Source organism: Topomyia yanbarensis, chromosome 2 (assembly GCF_030247195.1).
Source record: "Topomyia yanbarensis strain Yona2022 chromosome 2, ASM3024719v1, whole genome shotgun sequence".
In the NCBI taxonomy this organism is placed as follows: domain Eukaryota; kingdom Metazoa; phylum Arthropoda; class Insecta; order Diptera; family Culicidae; genus Topomyia; species Topomyia yanbarensis.
The window spans coordinates 8,435,326-8,454,765 of NC_080671.1; the positions used below are offsets into that span (position 1 = coordinate 8,435,326).

Genomic DNA, 19,440 nt, shown 5'->3' on the forward strand with positions numbered 1-19,440 from the left:
AAGCCCCGACGGAAGTATCCAAATTCAGACTAACAGTCACATCGGTTTCTCGGAGGTGGCTAGACCGAATCAACCAAACTTAGTCTCAAATGAAAGATGTTGCGTCCCCGTAAATGGCTATTAAATTTTATCCCCAACCGACTTCCGGTTCCGGAGTTACGGGTTGTGGCGTGCGATCACATAGCAAATTGTGATTCAAACCGATATCCCGATGGAAGCAAAAAAGGTAAAAATTTCGCTAAAATGTCTCTCAAACAACTTAACTTTGCAGTTCTAGGTCACCGACGGCCACTACATTGACCACCATCGTTGACTACATTGACCACCATAGACGGTTCCGGAAGTGCCCGGGAAAAGCGGCCATCTTTCAAAATTTACGAACTCACATCAGTTTCCCTGAAATGGTTGGGCCGATTTTCACAAACTTAGTCCCAAATGATAGCTATAGTCTATAAAATTTCGTACGGATCGCTTATATGGGTCCGGAAATATAGACTAAATCGTCCGGTCACATATGAAATTCCCATATAAGCCGGAACTCAATTTTTTTTCCAAAGGGGGGACCCCATGAAATTTCAGAAATCGAATTCGTATTTTTGATGCCAAACATCTTTAAAATGCATGAAACGTCGAGATTTTATGTGATCTCGAAAATTTTTTTTTTATAAAAATCGACTTTTTGAGACTGCCGATTTCGCACCTTTTTTCAGTTCAATATTACCGTGGCTGTTCTTTTTCAAAATTTTAGAACTCGAATAATGATTTATTTTCCTGTATATAGTTGTCATGTGATGTATAATAATAAAATGTAATATATGCATTTAAAAGTTTTTAATGAAAATAAACAACGGACACATTCTCGTGATTCATGATTGAGAAAGGCACAATTGCACCGCTAGGTGGATTAAAATAGGTTTTTATTTTGGATATTGGTAGATTTTTGACTATTTGCATTTTATTAATCTATTTCAATTATTTTAAATATCACTTTTCAGCTTTCTGGTTTTGTTCCATTTTAACTACTTATTATTTTTTCTCGTTTGTTCCTTATTTTTTTTATTTTTTGTTTTTCTCTCTTTGAAGTCTACTTCCATTGAATGTTTTTTTTCTTTTTGGATTTGCATTTCAATTTTGCTACTGCAATTTGCACAAGATTGTAATTCTGAGTTTTTAAACAATACTATACCAAATATATAAATATGGGACTCGCAAAAATCCGTTCTCCTCGAAACCGAAGAAAATCAGCTATACTTTCGAACAAATGAGATGCTGTATTTTCAGACGGTGACAATGTTATAGCGAACCGACTTGTCCGAATGCTTTTTCTACTTTAATGAATTCTATGTGAAACTAGACAAAGATCTGAACAAATCCATATAATACCGACACCTGAATAAATATGAATTATTGGCAAATCGGCTTCTTCCAAAATCGTAGGAATGTTTAACATGTATTACGATCAAAAGTTCGTCAACTTAAGCTTTGCACGATATTCAAGAAAATCTGCCTACTTTGCCTGCGTGCAGGAAGATGCCTCTCTTTCGATTTCGACATTTGCTCTTCGGTTTTAAAAGTGTCGTCCAAGCAAGAGGAGCAGCACAGCGAAATTTTGATCATGTATCGCCTGAATCCCTACTAGTTGCATACTGAGTTAATAGTAGCCAACTCAACTGCCACCAGCGTAATGCCAACCGGAAGGGAAAAGTGGCCTATATTTTAAGCATTTGAAGCTGTCGAAGATCACGCAGAAATATCTGATTCGGCAAACGCAAATAAATTGAAAAAGTTACGTGCGGAGTAGAGAAACTAGAGAAACTAGAAGAAGAAACTAAATTGAAGCAGCTGGATGAACAAGAAGAGTTTTTGAAGCACAAACTGTGGATGCGGCTAGAGGAGTAAAAGATTGCATCTAGTCAACGAAGAGATTTTAGTGATGCATGCGTGAAGAGTAGGCGCAACCAGTTGCAGAACGGGTTGAAGGGAGCTAAGTCAGATTAAGGATTCCGTCGTTGGTCCTTTTGGTTACCATCTGTGCCCACGACGATGATTTCGCTTGATGTCCATGTCGATGTCGCTAGAACAGTTTTGGTTTACAATGTTGAAAGTTTTTTGCTTTTTGCGTTTCTCAATGACTCCGATGTATTCGTTTCTTTTTTTGGTTACTCCTTCGCTAGGTACACTGGAGGATGGTTTAGGGTTATCGAGGCTGACTGTTTGACCGGTTGTCTGTGGTTTAGCATTTGAAGACTGTTTCTTAGATGGTGTTATAGTAGATCCATTTTCTTTAGCAGTTTTATTACATGATTTACCATAGTGTGCCATCTGATTGCAGAACTGGCACGAATTCACAAATGTTGGCCCAACGGTGAACAAACTACTTGTTTTACCGCCTAATGACCACTACATTGGTGACTTGCTGGATAGCGTCGATTGGATAAACGAAGCCGTAGAACTTATGAAGCAGATGCAAGTTATTAACGCAGCATCTGAATTCCAGCTCGGCAAAATACCGCCTGATGAGCAAAAGGTACTCAACCAACTCGGGTAAGTGGAACCCATTGATATGTAAATCGTTGCATCTCGATAAAGATGGAACATTTGAACGCGTTCCAGGTGTAATGTGGGTCACATCGGAAGATCATTTTACATTCGATCCAAACGGGCTAGAGGAAGTTGTCGATCATGGCCATGAACTTTCTACAAAGTAACGAGTGTTGCGTACTGTAACGAGATTATACGGTCTATATGGATTCATCGCGAGTTTTGTGGTACATGGGTACAAGGGACAATGTTCCGAAAAATCACATCGCAGCAGATTAGTAATATCCAGGTTTATGTATTCATCATGAACGCAAAGTCAAAAATGATATAAGTCCTATTATTGGTCAAGGGGAGATTCTCATTCAAATGACCAAAAAGTAAGCAAAATTTGGAATTTTAGTAGGCCAATCAAAAAAACACAGAAGGAAACATTTTTAGGATTCAAAAAGCTTATAGTTTTGTCTTCATTTACAATTTTTTTCAAGACAAAAAAAAACAAAATGGCGCCCGTTGTGAGGTACTACCTAAGGTTAGATGCGCGTTGAATTCCAAAACTGCGTATAGCCTGCTGGCTTAGGATCAATCTGAAACACAAAACTAATAAAAAGGCTCTGAAGTAAATTAAATTTATTCGAGGAATGACCTATGAACAAGTAAAAAACTTCAAGTTTAACGCAATGATGCGATCTTAAATCGAATCGATTTTTAGCCCCATTTTCCACTTTAAGGCTTCACTAAAAATAGTGAATACAAAGAATTTGTAGATTTTATAGGTCATTCTTCCGTTGAAAAAGGTTTCCTTTCGAGAGATCTAAAGACGAAGTCTTTAAAATGAACCGTTTTCAAATGTGATTGTACGCAGTTTTGAAAAATCATGTTCTGAGATAAAGTTAGTTTTGAGAACACTTTCGATGTGGTAGAATGTCAATTTTTTGTAACAATTACATAGAATTGTGGGTTTTGGACATCGCTGATTACGAATGTGAAGTCAGTTTTTCGAAATTCAAAATGGCCGACCCAATATGGCGGACCCCCTTAAGAAATAAGTATCTCATGGAGGCCAGGGCACCGCTTCGAAGAATGGCTTGTAGAAACATTTTTGATGCATGGATCGAAAACCCCGTTTAAAACAATATAGTAGACACTTATATTTCAGAAAAAAATGCAAGGGAAAAAAATCATATTTTATAAATTTAGTTTGAGAACCTTTTAAGACAAATGCGAGTTTGATACGATAGTGGCTCGAAATTGCGACAGAAAACTTAGATAGGCCTGCTATTTGTTCTAATTGCTTTCGAGCGTCTTTTGCATTTGCCATAAACAATAACAAGATTGATAGTTAAATGAAATTCATATTTGTTTGGTTTATAGAAGATAAAGAAACGGTTTAAGAGCCTGTATTCAACAATGTCGATGACACATATTTTCATCGTAGTTGCACCGGGATCAGCCGACGATAAATTTCAAGCCTTCAAAGAGAATCTCGGTCACAAACCGTGAACGACCTCGACGAAAGTAAAGTGACAAGAAATAATGAGCAAAATTGAACCCATAAATTTAAACCCCAACGGCACCATAAATATGGTTTCAATTAAGTTTTCCGCCACCTAACGCGGTCAGCCAACGTGCTCCCGGATGTAGGAGAGAAAAAAAATAAAACTTGGAAAGGTGGAAATGATGAAGTGAAAACAACCTCCAGACAGCGAAATAAAAATCAGTACGTTCACCTAGAGCCCGAAGCCGGGTGTCGGCTTTCTCCGGACATAATCTCATTAAACCCGGCTTCACCTCGAAGGAATGGTACTTCACGGTAGCAGCGGAAGACTAGCACAAACTAGCGTGGCAAAACTGTGAACGAACAACATAGAGAACATAAAAACTTCAAACTAAATTAGTTTCGCTGGTTATATGAAGGTACATACAACAACAAATAAAGTCTGTTCTCGCCCCGGAAGAAAGCTTCCCGGGTGGGCACCGAAGTGTAAACATCGCTGAAAAGCGTTATAAAAGTGTATACATACCTTCACACAACATAATATAGTTCATGCTGCCTCCGGTCAATTTCCGTGGCAATTTATACACTCGGTCACGGGGTAGAGACCCCACTTCGGTGTGTCGTTCCGTCGACTTTGCTACTTTAATCCATCCATGATAACAGAGATATTCACTATATGCACGCCGAGCCGGTAGTCTGTACGGTACGATGTAAGAACAATGACCCTCTACTGGAGCTGGAGAGGGAAAACAAGTCAAATCAATCCAGCTAACATCATAATGGAGGGATCGTCGCTCCTGACGGGTTAAGATGGATGTGATTATAGATGATGGATGACTCATCAAGGCAAATTTTCGTCGGGAAAATTGCAATTAGTGCAGAATTATGTAGGATCAGTTTTTAAACATCTTTTGTTCGGGCAAAGATTAAAAATAATTATCTGCATGATTTTAGGGTTTGCCGGCCTGATCGATCAGCAGCTTCTCAAAAAAAGTGTTTTCTTGTTTCCGCCCGGGTTCGAACCGGGGACCTTCTGCGTGTGAAGCAGACGTGATAACCACTACACTACGGAAACGTGTTGGGATGCTGGACTCTATCCTTGGCAACTCATTTCCATTGCAACGCTAATCCATAGTTGCTTATTCACTACATCCTCGGCAACAGTCTAATACACGCTGAAACCTTCAAGTTTTCCATTGCCTAAGTACTTTCCTGGAAAGCTCCTCGCAAAAGTCAGCTTTGATTAATTTGAAGTCGCTAAGGGCGAAGAATGAACCAACACATGAAAATCCAACCAACCGTTTATGTTGTTTCATTCCGCGGTGCACTTACCTCAAGAATAGAATATGTAGGGTTCGTTTTGGTGCGGAACTTTTCAACGAAATTACTCACCTCGCACCGTTCTGTGGAGCAATTCCGTAAGCGATAAAAAAATTATATCCAACTGTAACAGCGATATTGTTTACAAAACACGATGATGGTTGGATGTTTGAATGGCACTATCATGGTTATGATGTAGTGCTTGTAACCACACACATAGAAAAAAACGTGTAAATTTACGTCTCCTGATTTTGTTTAACGTTTGATTATATCTTTACAAGACGTTGAATTTCGTAAACCACGAAATTTTATTGCACGTAAAGCGATTGCTCTGAATGGCAGTAAGTGGTTTTCTATGTCATTACGCAGGTAAAAATATGTTTCATGTAAAATTAAACGGAACACGGTTTCGTCATTTCGTGAATTACGATTTGTTAAATTGTGTCATGCTTGCAATTACGTCAACGATAAATTTCATATTTTTTGGCGTGCACTACCAGAAAATCATCGTAAAGCAAAATTATCGCTAAACCTCCTGATTATGTTTCACAAAGAACTGCGTTGCTCCATCAGTAACCTACCATTATCTGTCGCAGATAGCTTGACTCTCAATAAAAACTAGAATGTATTCCTAGTGATAATGTCGTCTAGGCTAGTATATACATATACAGCCAATACATGTAGGGATCCTGGAAAATTGCAGACGTTCGCCTACAATTTTTCTTGTCAATATTATGGTATGTGACACAAACATTAAAGCGGCCAGGCCAACTGTGCAGCGTCCAGAGCGAAGATGATTCAAAATTAAACGGCAATTAAATTATTCATTTAATGAAGAATTTAATCAAACCTTAAATAAGGAAGAAACGTGGACAACCGTACCGACCGTTTCAATTTGATGGGGATTTGATAAATCGTTGGGAGCGACTTTTTTTTAAATTTCGTTTATTTGACACGGCTCATAGCAATTGGGAGCGACTTGGCTAAGAGGGTTTATGGCACTTCTTTGGTCCTAGGTTCCTGGGGACAGAAGTATTTAGCCCTGTCCTGACTAATGAGCCTAGGTTATAGCGCCTTGACTCGCTCTACATTTAATCCTAGCTCGCTTTTTGTAAAGAAACGTAAAACGAGAAGTTGATATTTTTATTTTTAAATCAAAAGATTACGATAAAAGCGAAAACCTGTTCTGTAACGAGCTAGGTATTAATTTAACATAGAAATCCTAAAAAAATCAGTAATTCTGACTACCAGCACCCGATTTTATCTACCCCCGATTTAATCAGCTTCACATCAAAATTGATAATTGGTAGTTTGATGGCTCTAGCAGACGAAGAAAGTTGAATTCGAGTAAATCCTTACTTGAGCATATTTTGCAAATGTGCAGAAAATTTTTAATTTTTTTTTATTTTGCATTGTCAGACCTCCTTAAAGGAAATTTAAGCTAAATACAGGTAAACTTCGATATAACGTACATTTCGATTTAATAAATGTACGTTATATCGAATTGTACGTTATATCGAAGCATTGAAAAAACTCACAAAATTGTTGTTAATGGTACTTTATTTGGTAGAATTTTGACAAAGCGTAACTAATTTTTAAAATCTAACCTACTTAGCAGTGTGAAACAACTTTTCTTTTAAGAAAATTATTTTTAAATCTAAATTAAAATGCAATTATCACAGTTATATTGAAAATATTCTAATTCCTATCCTAATTATTAAGCCCTTAGTCAATTATTATTCTATTTGAGCTCGTAAAATGTTTTTTTTATATTCTGACTGTATACGTCTCATCAAATAAAAGCAATTTAAAAACTTGAATCATTACAATAGACTAACTGACTGATGGAAGAATTTTTGAAAATATTATTCATTCCGTTAACCAGTTTCCTAAATACCCAAACCGGTAGTAAACCGTGCACAGTTGTCCGTATAACTACAAATATGATACAATATGATAGGATACGAAAACAATCATTGGTCCTTGTAACCGGATTCAGGAGTCTCAGCAACCAGCAGAAAATTTTTGATAAACATCACTGTATTCCTCGTAGGTCGTGGGTCATATGATGGTAAACTTTAAAATAAATCATCAGTCCAGGGAACTGAATTCCGCAATATGCGATAACGGAGTTAAATGTGTCCGCATTACTTTCAATATGATTCGTAGATCATATGGTTGATGTAATTTGATAAGCCACACGTCGAGAATGATAAAAAGAATCTGTAATTCGAAGAACCTAGCTCCGGAGTTTCGTGAAGCAACTGTATCTGATTGTTATTAAGTATTTTTTATTGCACAGCATTCCATGGAACTTAAACATTGTAATTCAGCCCAGAGAATCAGATTTCGCCGTCCCGAAACCATCCTTCAATGGCCACACCAATATTATTAATTCTAGTTTTTCTTGTTTCCAGTTAGAACTTACTGATCATGTATTATTTATTAAGATAAATGGTTGGTTTAGATCAACTACGATCATACGCAAATAAACTTGGATAAAAACCTCTCGAAACCTTCAATGAAGTGACCAATTTCTAACATCCTCAATAGAAGCCCAATTAGTACGTTTTAAGATTGTGTATAACATATTCAATACTTAAAATATGGAATACATGCGTACTTGAAAAGAAATTGGGACAGAAAAATTCATTTTAAAATATGTACGTTATATCTAGGAAAAATGTACGTTATATCGAGTGACGCTATATAGAAGGTACGTTATATCGAAGTTTACCTGTAATCAGGAAAGGCTATGAGGCTATATCTAGGGACTAAAGAAGAATATTTTAAGAGCTTCGGTTTCTTAAAAAGTAAGAAAAATATATGTCCCGATTTTGTCAATGTCACCGTTTTATCACTGTATTTATACCAGACATACGTGTGAGTCCTAATTCCAAGCAGCAGTTTCCGCACGTTATCGATGTTCGCACGCCAACCACTGATTACACGGTGCAACAAAATAAAAAAAAATAATGTACTTCTAAAGTGGTCTGTATAACACAACTATAACACAAAACCACGTTTGATCAATTGAATATACTCTCAAAATCTTGATTTATAGCAAAAACAAAACAATTTTCAGGATTTTCAGCACGAAAAAATTATCTGCTCGGTCATTTTTCAACAGATTTTAATGTGTTAAATTAAGTGTTTTGGGAAGAAGAAGACCTTTCCAACGGTATGCTATGTTATGTACTTTTGTTAAAATTACTATGCGGTTTTGGGACAACAATATGAAAGTACCCATGATTCTGTGATTAGAAATTAGCTCGCATGAACTTTTAAGGGGACACTCTCAAATAAAATTTAAAAAAAAAAAATTTTTGTTTGATAACTTGAACTTTGAGCTTGAAATTGAAAAAAAAAATAACAGAAGTTATAATTATAGCATCTTGTACTGCGAGACAATACCTCACTAACCCCTTAAGAGTTCATGTGAGCAGGTTTCTAATTTAGAAAAAAAAACTAATAACTCCGCCATTCTTCAACCGATTTTGATGATCAATAGATCGTTGGAAGCGAAATCAGTGGAAATACACTGAAGTCTTTTTTATGCGGTTTTTTTATGCGGATTTTTTATGCGACTTTTTTTATGCGGATTTTCAAAGTTATGCGGTTTTTTTTATGCGGATTTTCAAAGTTATGCGGTTTTTTTTATGCGGATTTTCAAAGTTATGCGGTTTTTTTTTAATGCGGATTTTCAAAATTATGCAGTTTTTTATGCGAATTTTCAAAGTTATGCGATTCTTTTTATGCAGCTTCCTTTTAATTTCTAGGGCATCACCTGAAGCGACTTTTATCGAAAGATAGATCCTCGTGAATGCACATGCTTAAACAAAAGACATAAAATGTTCATATTTTCATTTTAGGTTATAAATTACTAGTCTTTGGGTTAAGGATATGAGAAGCATTCTTGATGCAGTGGAAATAAAAACAGAAAATCATTCGTTTTCGAGCTCTCCATCGAGACAGAGGTTGTTTTTTCTAGTCCGTAGTGCTGTGTGAGGCGATAAAGAATAGTTTTAATCCGCATTCAAGGTTATTTTGCCAGTTCGGTTCGGTCCTCAGTCTTTTGTTCGCGTGTGAGGATTAAACAATAGCCAGCTGTATAAGCTGGATCGGTTCGTCGTTGGACACCAGTTTAAAGCTAAGTGGTTTTTGTCTTTTGTAACACATTTATTGCTTTCTTCCGTCTGCGCGGGCGCTGACCCCGTGCGTTGACGTTTTCTATGGTTCCCTCTCCGGATGGTCAAATGGAAGTTGAATCGGGTTCAACTTCTAAGGCTCCCCCCCGGCCCAAATGCTATCCAGAACTCTCAACTGGTCCATTTGTGGTCTTCTTTCGGCCCAAGACTAAATCACTGAATCTTCTTCAGATTTCTAGAGACCTGACGGAACGGTTCTCGGCTGTGACCGAAATTTCAAAGGTCCGCTCGGACAAGATAAGGGTGTTGCTAGCCAACTCAAAGCAGGCAAACGATATTGCTTGCTGTGAGCACTTTACGCGGGATTATAACGTGTATATTCCGGCTGTAAGAGTACAATCCGAAGGCGTCGTAACCGATGAGAGTTTGACGTGCGAGGATCTGCTGAAGTACGGGGTTGGCCGATTCAGAGACCGCTTACTTCAGCCAGTTAAAATACTTGAGTGCAAACGTTTGCACTCAGTAGTAGTTGCGGGGGATGGTTCAAAAACGTACCCCCAATCAAACTTATCGGGTGACCTTCGCTGGTACCGCTTTGCCAAATTTCGTCCTCTTGCACAAGGTTCGTCTGCCTGTGCGTCTGTTTGTGCCGCGGGTCATGAATTGCACAAAGTGTAAACAACTGGGTCACACAGCCACCCATTGTAGCAACAAGGCCCGCTGTGGAAAATGCGGGGAGAATCATCTAGATGATTCGTGCAGTAAGCAAGCCGAAAAGTGTCCTTACTGTGCGGAGAGTCTGCATGATATCTCGGCATGTCCCGCGTACAAACTACGCGGGGATAAACTGAAACGTTCCCTTGCGGGACGATCCAAACATTCTTTCGCAGAAATGTTAAAGAATGCTACGCCACCATCCTCAGCAAACATCTATACTCACTTGCCTCCTGACGAGGGCGAGGCTGGTAACCCACAAGAGGGAACATCTACTAGGGTGCCTAGAATTTATAGGAAGAGGAGGAACACTCCCTCTCGTAAAGTTCCTTGTAAAGGCCAGAAGGTGTCCCTTGAGGGGGCTCCGAAAGTCACATCTATTGGAAGTGTTGCAACCAAACCGAAGCAATTAGCTCCTGGTCTCGGAGGATTAAGCTCAGAGAAGGAGTTCCCAGCACTTCCAGGAACATCAAAAATCCCAAGTGTTCCTTTGTTTCAGTTCGAGAGTAATCACAGCACTGGAATTATAAAACTCTCGGACATAGTGGACTGGATAATAAAAACTTTCAATATTACTGATCCTATTAAAAGTCTTATGTTAGCTTTTCTCCCTACAGTGAGAACATTTTTGAAGCAGTTGACTGCTAAATGGCCCCTCCTCTCAGCGATTGTATCCTTCGATGGCTAACTCATCGAACGAGGTCACGGATTTGATCACTGTTCTACAGTGGAATTGCAGAAGTATCATCCCGAAAATCGATTCCTTCAAAAATTTAATAAATAATTTGAGTTGCGATGCATTTGCATTATGTGAAACTTGGTTAACTTCCGACATAGAACTCAACTTCCACGACTTTAATATTATTCGCCTGGATCGAGACACCCCCTATGGAGGAGTGCTTTTGGGGATCAAAAAGTGCTATTCCTTCTACAGAATTAACCTTCCCTCGATAACAGGTATTGAAGTTGTCGCTTGTCAAGTAACAACCAAAGGCAAAAGCCTTTGCATAGCTTCCATATATATTCCCCCCAACACCGCGGTTGGGCACCGACGGCTACAAGACATCTTAGAATCCCTGCCAGCACCGCGACTAGTTTTAGGAGACTTTAACTCTCACGGTACAGCATGGGGTTGCCTCTATGATGATAACCGGTCTTCCTTAATTCAGGATCTTTGCGATAACTTCAATTTGACAATTTTAAACACGGGTGAAATGACACGGATTCCTGCTCCTCCAGCGCGCCCGAGCGCCTTAGACTTGTCCCTTTGCTCAACATCGCTGCGGTTAAATTGCACGTGGAAGGTAATTCCTGATCCCCACGGCAGCGACCATCTGCCGATTGTAGTCTCAATCAATAACGGTTCAAGGCCATTGAAATCAATCAATATTTCGTATGACCTCACACGAAATATCGATTGGAAGAGCTATGCTGCCGCGATATCCGACAACATCGAATCTACCCAAGAACTTCCTCCGGAGGAAGAGTACAGCTTTTTGGCTGGCTTGATTCTCGACAGCGCGAATCAAGCTCAGACTAGGCCAGTACCCGGCGCGAACATACAAAAACGTTCTCCCAATCCCTGGTGGGATAAAGAGTGCTCAGACGTGTACGCAGAGAAGGCCGCCGCGTTTAAGACCTTCCGGAACGACGGGTTACCCGCCAGTTTTCGACAGTACGCGACGTTAGACAAGCGAATGAAGAGTTTGATGAAAGCCAAAAAACGCGATTATTGGCGCCGGTTCGTCGACGGATTAACGAGAGAATCATCGATGAGCACTCTTTGGGGAACAGCCCGACGTATGCGAAATCGAAACAGTACTAATGAGAGCGTGGAATATTCAAACCGTTGGATATTCGATTTCGCCAAGAAGGTTTGTCCGGATTCCGCCCCGGCACAGAAGATTTACCGCGCCGCGTCTCCTCACGATAGCGCGAACGAAACACCTTTTTCGATGGTGGAGTTCTCACTTGCTCTCTTGTCGTGTAACAATAAAGCTCCGGGGCCAGACAGAATCAAATTCAACTTGTTGAAGAATCTGCCTGACTCTGCCAAGAGACGCTTGTTGAACTTATTTAATAAGTTTCTCGAGGCTAACATTGTCCCACTCGATTGGAGGCAAGTGAAGGTCATCGCCATCCAAAAACCAGGAAAACCAGCCTCCGACCACAATTCGTACCGTCCGATCGCAATGCTATCCTGTATCCGGAAGTTGTTCGAGAAAATGATCCTATCCCGCCTCGACAATTGGGTCGAAGCAAATGGCTTACTGTCAGATACACAATTTGGCTTTCGCAAAGGCAAAGGGACGAACGATTGTCTTGCGTTGCTCTCAACTGAAATTCAAATGGCCTATGCTAGCAAAGAGCAGATGGCATCAGTGTTCCTAGATATTAAGGGGGCTTTTGATTCAGTTTCGATCAACATTCTTTCAGAGAAGCTGCACCAGCATGGTCTTTCAGCGACTTTAAACAACTTTTTACTAAACTTGTTGTCGGAAAAGCACATGCATTTTTCGCATGGTGACTTATCGACATCACGATTTAGCTACATGGGCCTACCCCAGGGCTCATGTCTAAGCCCCCTTTTATACAATTTCTATGTCAACGACATTGATGAATGTCTTGACAATTCCTGCACGTTAAGGCAACTTGCAGACGATGGCGTGGTGTCTGTTACGGGACCCAAAGCTGTCGATCTACAAGGACCATTACAGAATACCCTGGACAATTTGTCTGCTTGGGCTATTAAGCTGGGTATCGAATTCTCCACGGAGAAAACTGAGCTAGTTGTATTTTCAAGGAAGCGTGAACCAGCACAACTACAGCTTCTATTAATGGGTCAAACTATCGCTCAGGTCTTCACAGTAAAATATCTAGGGGTCTGGTTCGACTCGAAAGGTACTTGGGGATGCCATATTCGGTATCTGAAACAGAAATGCCAGCAAAGGATCAACTTTCTTCGTACAATAACCGGAACATGGTGGGGTGCCCACCCAGGAGACCTAATTAGGTTGTATCAAACAACGATACTGTCGGTAATGGAATACGGATGCTTCTGCTTTCGCTCCGCTGCGAACATACATTTCATCAAACTCGAAAGAATTCAGTATCGTTGTTTGCGTATCGCCTTAGGGTGCATGCAGTCGACCCATACGATGAGTCTCGAAGTGCTGTCGGGCGTTCTCCCTTTGAAAAATCGATTTTGGGAACTCTCATATCGATTGCTCATTCGATGCGATATCTTGAACCCGTTGGTGATTGAAAATTTCGAAAGGCTTGTTGAGCTCAATTCTCAGACCCGTTTCATGTCCCTGTACTTTGACTACATGGCGCAGAATATTAACCCTTCTTCTTACAATCCCAACCGTGTACATTTCATAAATACTTCTGAATCTACTGTTTTCTTCGACACATCCATGAAAGACGAGATTAGTGGAATTCCGGACCACATACGCCCACAAGTGGTTCCAAACATTTTTTATAATAAATTCCGAGAAGTCGACTGTTCTAAGATGTTTTATACTGACGGATCAAACCTCGAAGGATCCACTGGCTTCGGTATTTTCAATCAAAAGTTCACCGCCTCCTACAAACTCAGTGACCCTGCTTCAGTTTACGCCGCAGAACTAGCTGCCATTCAGTATACCCTTGGAGTCATTGAAACATTACCCGCAGACCATTACTTCATCGTTTCGGATAGCCTCAGTTCCATTGACGCTATTCGCTCGATGAAACAAGGCAAGCACTCATCGTATTTTTTGGGGAAAATACGGGAGCTACTGAGTGCTTTATCTGACAACTCTTTCCAGATTACCTTGGTATGGGTCCCTTCTCATTACTCCATTCCGGGCAATGAGAAGGCAGACTCCTTAGCTAAGGTGGGTGCCTTAGAAGGAGACGTTTACGAAAGACCAATTTGCTTCAGCGAATTTTTCAGTATTACTCATCAGAGAACCCTCGAAAGTTGGCAAACTTCGTGGAGCAGTGGAGAGCTGGGAAGGTGGCTACATTCGATAATCCCTAAGGTATCGACGAAACCTTGGTTCAAGGGGATGGATGTGGGTCGTGACTTCATTCGTGTGATGTCCCGACTCATGGCAAACCATTACACGCTGGATGCACATCTCCGGCGTATTGGGCTCGTGGATAGTGGTATCTGCGCTTGTGGCGACGGCTATCACGACATCGAGCACATTGTCTGGGCGTGCACCGAGTACAGTTCCGCCAGGTCTCGGCTAATAGATACCCTGCGGGCCCGAGGAAGACCAACCAACGTCCCGGTTCGAGATGTGCTGGCAAGCCGCGATGTTCTCTATATGTCCCTTATATACACCTTTGTGAAAACCATCAATATACAAGTCTAACTGCCCCTTGTTATCTCCTTATCATTCTCAGAACGCTCTTCCACCTGTATCAAACCATCTGTATCGAATGAGCCAACAAACACGGGACCTACGGCACGAACATAACACGCTTAACTCGAAATGTAGCCGATCCACATCTGAGCCGTACTACGAAATCGTCTGGAAAAACCCCTGCCATCTTGAGGAGGACCACCCGGTGTCCCAGTACATGATTCCCTTGATGAAGGCCACCCGAGTTTGTAATCCATCCGTTGATCTCACGATGCCTGAAACTGAAATAATTTTCTCTCCCTGCCATCTTTGTCTACCCTCCCTCCCCTGACTCTTATACCCAGAAGTAACAGCCCTACCCCCCCCCCCCCAATATCATCACGAAGCATTTGGCTCTTCTTGTCTCTTCTAGTTTTAACTATTATATTATATAATCTCGTTGAAATTGCCCAACTCTACTACCCACAAAAATAACTATAATTACGAATCTTTACAAAATTCAATCATGCCCTCTAGTTATGCCTAGTTTTAAGTTAGTCGTAAAAAATTGTCCCCCTTAATTAAACATTATTTGCTCCAATAATCTCACTGATAAAAATGTCAAACCATATTGCCACAAAAACTAAATGACCCCCCTAATCTTACGAAAACAATATTATCCCCTTGTGTAGATATATAAGATAGCTATAAAATCGCATTAGTTTCATTTTAAAAAAATCAATATGTAATCCCCTAGTTTTAAGCAATTTAAAATGTAAAACAAAACAAAATTGGCACCTTTAAGCTAACGCAACGTGCCTTATCAAATAAACGATTTGAATAAAAAAAAAAAAACAGAAAATGACTGAATACCTTTTTACCTTTCTCATAATAAAACTTATGCAATCGGTCGGAATTTCGACTTTTTAACCGAGGCCCGCAGAGCCGAACCTCTTATACCATTCGACTCAGTTCGGCGAGATCGGAAAAAAGTCTCTGAGCGTGTATTTTTTTACTTGGTGATAAAACTTTTACGCCGACCCGGCACACGTTCAGTAGTTAGACCATACTACCGATTTCGTCCATCGTGTGCCAGAGTGAGGAACTCTGAACAGAGAAGATAACTCTGAACCCTATTCCTCTAAACTCCACCAAGAAGTCCGACATTTGCCTGATCCCCCGAATTCCATTTAACATGACTACTTCGGGAGGAGGCGTGCTAATGCACTTCACTTGATTCCAGGTCTAGCTGGTCGTGCTAGATTTCGCTTGTCTAATAACCGCCATATCAGTCCTGCACGGCATTATATCCTACATGCCCTCCTCTCTACGTTGACCAGTTGGATGCCGTGGCCGATCCGGTGATTCCGGTTGGGGGGGTGGCTTCCGGTTCACTGGTGCCCCGACGAACCTGGTGGTTTGTCGTGTTCGGTGCTACTCGGCGTAGTCCCTGACGGTGGAGCTAGCCTACCTCGGCGGAGAGTTCCCCGACGAAAGAATGTCTCACGCTACCGTTGACGGACGCGTTATTCTTCCTTAGATGCAGTCCGGCAGAATGCCGAGGTCAGTCCAGCGATTCCCGGTGGAGGATTGCGTCCGGTTCACTGCTGCCCCGATGATTCAAGCCGGCGATTCACTACGGACTACTCGGAGTAGTTTCCGACGGTGGATCTTTCCTACTCCGACGAAGAGTTCCCCGACAGTGGAAGATCTTCCGAAACCGATACTACCCGGGCAGATGCCGAGGTCGGTCCTACGATTCTGGGTGGAGGGTGACTTCCAGGTCACAGGCGCCCCGATGAGCATCTGTCGGAGCTACTTCCCGATCTATTCGAACTAGTCCCCGGCGGTGGGCCTAGTCTACTCCGACGGAGAAATTTCCCGACGTTGAAATTTCTCTCGAAATCGTTATCTCGATGCTGGTCGGTTAGGTGCCGAGGTCAGTCTTGTGATTCCAGGGAGTCACGGTTCCGATAGCATAAGTCATTAAGTGACTTTACGCTTGTCTGGACATGTCGCAGACTCAGGTGATTCGCATTTAATGCCAAAAGATCCTGACTCCTGCGTTGCAGAAGAAAAAGAGTTAAGTAGCCATGAAACTCTAAGCTTGCTCATGATACCCTACTCCACGCTTTTCTCTAAACTTTCTTACTTCAAATCCTTGCTCTTCCTTGAGTACTATGGCTCTTAATAATGAAAAATATTTCACACCTTATGTGTTTTTTATGCGGATTTTCAAAATCATGCAGTTTTTTATGCGGATTTTCAAAGTTATGCGGTTTTATTTTATGCGGATTTTCAAAGTTATGCGGTTTTTTTATGCGGATTTTTTTTATGCGGTACGTATCCCCCGCATAAAAAAAAACTTCAGTGTATGGACAAAAATAATACATTCGAACGATCTCACCAAAAGCCACCAATTCTTCAAACTTTTGACCATTCTCTCAATCGGCCCAGTAGTGCTCGATCGAATTCTCCGGTGAGTAATGTAAATTGCAACTGAAGTAGGGGAGACCGGGGCTGATTGGCCGAGTTTTGCTTTCGGAATTTCTGTACTCATTCTGGTTAGACTTTTTGAAAACCGGTTTGCGCTGTCATGAAGATACAACCCTTGAGCACATATGTAATTTTTTTCATTCATGAAAAAAAAATCAGGGAAAAAGTTATTAGTAAACAAATGCGGAAAGAAAAATCGGCCAACCAATCCCAGGGCTGGTGTAGATTGGCCGATTTTGGTAAAACAAGTTAAGCACGTCAAATGTATCAGTGGAAAACTTTTAATTAAAAAAAACATCGTTTTTCGTATATAGGTAAGTAAAATAAAATCCACTCTTAACTTTTTAGTCTTTTTAACCTTTTTGGACTTAGTTTTGGCAGCTTTAGTGAACTTTTTACCAGCTCTCGCTGATTTTTTCCTCCGCCAGCGTACGCTTACGTTTGATTTCACTTTTCTGCTCCTGCAATACTGCTTTTATTTGGGGAATCGGTCAAAATTTGAGTTGATCGGCGTTTACGACCTTGCCACTTCTTCAAATCAGATCGTGCAATCGCCTTGGGAAGAGGTCTGACATCTTCAGAGAGGCTTACATCTGCAGCAAATTCTATGCTAATGGACGAGTTATGTTCGGGGTTGGGTCGATCTGTGACAAATCCTGCCAGAAACTCCTCAGGAGAAAAAAATTCAGGATTGAAGGGCCCACGCCAAAGACTCTGAAACCAGCTTGGCATTTAATTCATAAAATATCGGAATCAACTTTTTTATAAACAATTTCCGACTTTTAATGATTCTAATCTCTTAGTTCTATTTGGTAATAATTTTAAATTATTTTTATTACTTATTTCTCGTGTATATTTTTCCTTATAATCATCAATATTAGCATAATATCAAATTTTGCTTTGAAAAAGTTTAGCATTTTACAAATATCAAAGTGCACATTACTCTACACTAAATTTACAACTCGGCCAACCAGCCCCGCACAGAACTCGGCCAACCTACCCCAATGTATATTTTGGAGAACAATCACAATTTATACAAACAAATTTAAGGTTACACTGGTAACCGTTATACCATTTTGTTGGGTTTTGAATACCCTTTCACTGCCCATGATCGCATATCAGTCCCATAAAGATAGGAAATCCCATAGAAAACGGGACAACTATGCGATCATGGGTAGTTCACACAGTACCAAGCTATTGGAAATCGGATGTAAATTTATTCGCGTTGCACATATTATTTTTCAGAAACAGAAATTTACTCACCAGTGCCGACACCACCAAAACACCTGAAATTACGTCGGTACATTGGTGAACTAATACTCCACCAAAATCACTATAGATGTCGCTACTGCGCATAATAACCTTTTCATAAAAGGCACTCGTCCAACCTGTCCCTTCGGCCAACCAGCCCCGGTCACCCCTACACCGATAAACTGGTGCTGATTCCAGTATAAAGGCTGAACCTTTCGCTACGACCGTGCAGACGCCATACCTTCTGTATTGCGGGTTTTCCTTCTACTTTTAATTCTAATTTCAGCACTGACCATCACCATTATTACGTTTAGTATATATTTTTCTTCTGAGCAAAAATACGACAGATTAAAAAAAATTATCAACTTTTGGACACAGCCTACTTCGATCCTCGTATTCGCAGCGATAATGTCGTATCTAAAAACTTGGAATTTCCTGGAAATGGCGTTGAAAATGTCATTCAAGCTGAGGATTTTTTTTTCCATACTGGAGATTATGGAAATTGCCGCCGTTTCTCGTTGATGCTTAATGCTGTCATGCTCAACAGTACCGTCTTTACGCATGGTCACACTGGGCCAGGGCCAGGGGCCCCGCGATTTTGGGGGCCCCGCACGTAGAATGAATATAAAACCATTCAATAGACTAATTTTCAAAAAAAATGCTTGTAACTTTTTAGCATAGGGGCAACTATATTGCCACTCTACGCATAATTGTATCGCGTGTATTGGGAATCCCATAGCACATGGGACAGTTATTTATTTATCATTGGACATAATAGTTCAAATGATTTGGGTGGAAAAAGGTCCGTTTGAGTTGGCCTCCTCCTACCAGGCGCCACCTTCAAATGGGCGTAAAAACCACTATCTTGTCGTAAGGTTAAATGGACAAAATTAAGTAAAATTACAAGTACCTGACCTGATTCTTATTACTAATACACATAATAATCACAGTAAACACAATCTTCTTATATTGTTTGCAAATATTTTCGAGGAGTCACCAAACTGAAAGGCACAATTAGCACGAGAAAAGGTTCGAATCATTGAAGACAGTGGTTCATGCAATCCAAAAGATGGAACCTCGACAATAATAATCATGTATCTCGTGTTCTCCTCGCTACTCGGAAATCTAAGCCGGGCAG

At 40.6% G+C, this 19,440-nt stretch overlaps 1 non-coding gene across 1 annotated transcript; it reads right to left on the minus strand.

Annotated features, from left to right (window-relative positions):
- Positions 1 to 5,038: 5,038 nt before the first annotated feature.
- Trnav-cac (transfer RNA valine (anticodon CAC)) lies at positions 5,039 to 5,111 on the minus strand. Its single transcript has one exon. It is a non-coding gene; the product is annotated as a tRNA-Val (tRNA).
- Between the last annotated feature and the right edge of the window lie 14,329 nt (positions 5,112 to 19,440).